General features: G+C 34.4%; 1 long non-coding RNA gene across 1 annotated transcript; it reads left to right on the forward strand.

Moving 5' to 3' along the window:
* Positions 1–1,893: 1,893 nt before the first annotated feature.
* On the forward strand, positions 1,894–3,323 carry LOC134943504 (uncharacterized). Its single transcript, XR_010181577.1, has 3 exons — positions 1,894–1,990; positions 2,928–2,986; positions 3,084–3,323. It is a non-coding gene; the product is annotated as an uncharacterized LOC134943504 (long non-coding RNA).
* The last annotated feature ends 1,204 nt before the right edge of the window (positions 3,324–4,527 follow it).

Raw genomic sequence — 4,527 nt, forward strand, 5'->3', positions numbered from 1 at the left:
AAGGTGGTAAATACCAACACTCTAGACCTTTCATTACCCAGTACAACTGTGAGAATTACAGTATAAGAAAGATATTGGAGAAACATTGGGGGATTTTAAAAAATGACCCTATCCTGGGTCCTGAACTACCGACTAAACCTGAATTGATATTTCGTAGAGCCAATAACTTGAAAAACATCATAGCACCCAGTAAAGTGGTTACAGGAAAGACGACTGTCCCCAACCCGGGTAATTTTATTGCCTCCAAAGGCTGCTTTCCCTGTTCTAAATGCATCTGTTGCGACTATATGGAAAGAAAACCCTTTAGCTGTGTGATGCATACAGGTCGCACATACAAGCTCAATCAATTGGCAAACTGCAATACTGAGTATGTGATTTATAGGATCACCTGCAGTTGCAAATTATCTTATATAGGAAAAACAAAAAGACAGGTAAAAATCAGAGTGCAAAAGCATATTAGAAATATAAAAAATAAAGTATGTACACATAGTTTACCTAGGCACTATAGGGACAAACATGGGTCAAAAATTGACAAGAACAACTTTTCGTTTACTATTTTAGAGCACATTCAGGTAGACCAAAAGGGGGGAAGTAGAGATCTTACATTATCTAAAAAAGAAACATTCTGGATCTATACTTTAGACACTCTAACCCCTAATGGACATAATGAAGGATGCGATATTGTCTCTTTTTTGTAAAAAGTGCTGTAATGCTATGTTTTTATGTGAATGAACGGACATTTATTGTTGTAACCAGCTCAACCAGTCAGAATATGTTATTGATTGGTATATCATGTTATAATCGAGCAGTAGGTTAATTTAGTCAAGTGGATTGGATTTCTTGTAATCAGCACTGAATTAAACAGCACTGGGAAGAATTAACATAGATTTCAGTATCACAATAGATATAATCAATTGGGTAGGATTTATATTTAAACTCATTAACTTTAGTCTCTTATAATGGTTAATAATTAAATTATATTAAAATGATCATAATTAAATTGGATAAACCAGATTAATGTGAGTTTTTCAAGGTATCTAATATTATTAATATATTATTAATATATCACATTAAGGGAAACACCAGTAGGATTATTAATGGGCACATTTAGGAGTAATTAGTAGGTAAATTAAGTAAGCCTTATGTCAATTAACAGTCAATTGACCTTAACACTAAATCATGTGGTCTCAAATTTAGACATAATAATGCCAATTAATTAGGTAGGTTATAAGTTTAATCACAGGGTTTGCAAGGATAATCATTAAATCAGTATTAACTATTCACGGTCACTTTATTAATGCGCATTCTTTCTGTATGTAGCGCAAATAAAATGCACATCAGCACTAACACTGACAAGAAATCTTCATAGAAATATAAAGGGTTCAATTAAAACATTGATCACCGTAGCCACAATAAATTTTATGTGCCACCATATCTTCATGGCGTTTTTCCGGAAGCGGAGGCAATGGAACGCAGGCCGGGATCACAGTGAAACGCATGGATAATGAATGCGTCCACTCTGATTTGGAATAATATAATTAATAAACCATATGCACCTAATAGGTAGAGTTTACATAGTGTAAATGAGGTAATGTTAAATATATACACGGTTTAGGTTTGTCACTACAGATGCACCCAACCGTTCTCATTACCTTATCACTTCCGCTAGACAAAGCGGAAGCGAGGGCAATGGAACGCACGCCGGAGACCGCAGTGGAACGCATAGACAACGAATGCGTCCACTGCGGCTAAAAAACAACATTTAATAAAAAACAACATTTAATAAAAATTAAGATTCCTGGGCACTTGTTAATAAAGAGACCTAGTCACAGATTCTAATGAATCAATGAAAAACAAAGCAGAAAGAGGCAATTAGGCACTAACAAGCTTCACACATACAGGAAGTGAATATATCAGGCTGAGAGTACTTAAACCCCCCTGCCCAGCATGATGTTACACTGCTGTTCAGGAGAGGCTGCTACTATTCAAAGTAAGTTACAATGTTTCTGTTCTCTGTAACAGTATTCTTTAGTGAGAATCTATACACTGGAGGGCTGAGTTGACACATAAATGTTGGTTCATATTAACTATGTTTGTCATCATGTTATAATTGAGATAGATTATGAGAATCTGTATATGTTTAAGGTCCCATTTTGTTATTCAATGTAATCTAATAATGAATCATTCTCTGTCATATAAATTGATGCAAATGCAGCTCCATTGTAACATGTGAGCCTGGGATTCATTTGGAAAATAGCACATGATTATCATCAATTGTTTCATAGGCTGAACATTGTAAAGGTGGTTATAGCTAATAGAGACCACAACAGCATAATCCTACAGTTTGCACTCCTATGAGGGTATGTACAATCAATTATTTTTCTGGCCCCTTTTTTGGAGCGAATTATCCCCCATCTGTATAGGGGATTAATTGACGGATAAAATTGATATATATATATATATATATATTATAGGCTGGACCCGTGGTGAAAATTGATACATTCAGCGTGATCATTTGATTTTAAATCCTTTTTTGGTATGTACTTATTAATATTTAAATACCAGTTTGGACTATTTGCAAGTATTCTGTAGTTATATGAGGCACAATTGTATGGAAATTCTCCATTAATGTTATTATTGTATATACTGGTAACAATATATGACCATTATATATGGTCTTTTATCAACTCTATAAATTCTAGCATCTGTATTTTTGCAATTATACATCACTATTAAGTTGATTATGTCCATATATGATTGTTTCCATGAATATTAACGAGATCTATTTAATCCATCTATATTAATCCATCTATATAGATCCATTTAAATTTCATGTACCACCCCCCCTCCTTTATAGTAGTGGATTATTTAATTACCCTTATTATGCAATTAATTAATTAATTTTCATTATGATATGGTTCTTTCAGAAATTGATTGTGGGACTAATTATACCGTAAAAATCGGTTTTTGGCCCCTACTTTGATTGGTATGTATCAAACACTATTTTCAGATTATGATCAACATGGTATATTGGAAAAATAATTTTTAATAATTTTCTTATTTGATTCATATCTATCAAATAGACATGAACCCCTGATGAAGTCCTTGGGACGAAACGCGTCGGGTAGTGTTTCTTGTGAAAACATCAGACATCCTGTATAATACACCATTTGATGGGATACATTGTCTGTTATCATGTCTGCAATAACATTGTAAACTGTATTTTTATTATATTTACCATTGGATTTTCATGTAATAATCTCCGTTCACTAAAAGTATGATGTACTTGGTGAATATGTGAATAAAATCTATTGTTTTTATCACTTTGCGGTCATAATCTGGAAGGATATTGTATGTACACAACATTTCTAGCTCCCTTTTGACATTTTGTATTGGTATCCTCTTTATGTACTCTATCTAACAGGGAGTACGTCATTTAGGTTTGGAGCTTTCACAAAGCGCATTATTAGGTCTACACCCTTTTCCATTTTACAGTAGTCTGTTAGAAGACCATATTTTGCAGCTAACCATGACCATCTTTGGTGATAGATCCAAACGGTCGACTAAAGTTAGAAACATTTTTGATGAGGAAGAACATATCATTCCATTTGATAATGAAGATTATTATGGGTATTTAAATTCGGTTGAGAAATTAGCCATTAAAGAACTAAAAAACTGGTATGACATTATTACGTTAGAAAAATATCTAGAGGTAGGACGTATCCCAAGAGGTTTACGCCTTCAAAAGACACCTACTATAGGAGGGGGGAATAAGGAATTTATCATGAATTGGAACGCAGCATTGGATGACTGCTCTTCAAAATTAATCACCCTTATTATAGGGGAAAGGAAAAAAGAACTTAACAGGCTTGATGAGGAGATAAAAAATATAGAAGCATCAGCAGCTAAATTTGAGGAAAGCGAGGAATTTAAGAGAGATGTATATGATTTACAGTATAAATTAGATACAGTTGAGAATGAGATCATTTCTCAGAAACACAACAAGTTCATTAGAGATAAAAATGATTATATCTCAGGACATGTTCATCATATACCTATCCCGGAGGAAAGATCAGATAAGGGGAGAATACAGTTTCAACAGAATAGAAATGTACGGCAAGATAACCGGTTACGAGACAATTCTACGAGATATGAAGATCCACGTACTAGTTACACCAACCGGGGCCGGCTATATAATGACAGAATATACCAATCCCCAAAAAGACAATATAGACAACAATTTAGAAATAGGATTCCCTCGTATAGAGATGAAAATAGAGCACGGAGATACCAAGCTAACATTAAGGAGAAATACCAATATGGTAGGGGAAGATATAGGAGCCATAGATCACCCACCCCAGAAATGTATCCTTCAAGACATTTTTTAGAAGAACGAAGGGGCCCACGACTCCCTCACTTACAACAAACAGAACTGCTACATACCCGAATAAATTCCCCACAGGGTTTGAAGAGAAATTTAGATGGAGACAACGAGGAACCAGAGGGGGCAGAAAAAAGCCCCAAAAA

The sequence above is a fragment of the Pseudophryne corroboree genome, chromosome 7 (assembly GCF_028390025.1).
Source record: "Pseudophryne corroboree isolate aPseCor3 chromosome 7, aPseCor3.hap2, whole genome shotgun sequence".
NCBI lineage: Eukaryota > Metazoa > Chordata > Amphibia > Anura > Myobatrachidae > Pseudophryne > Pseudophryne corroboree.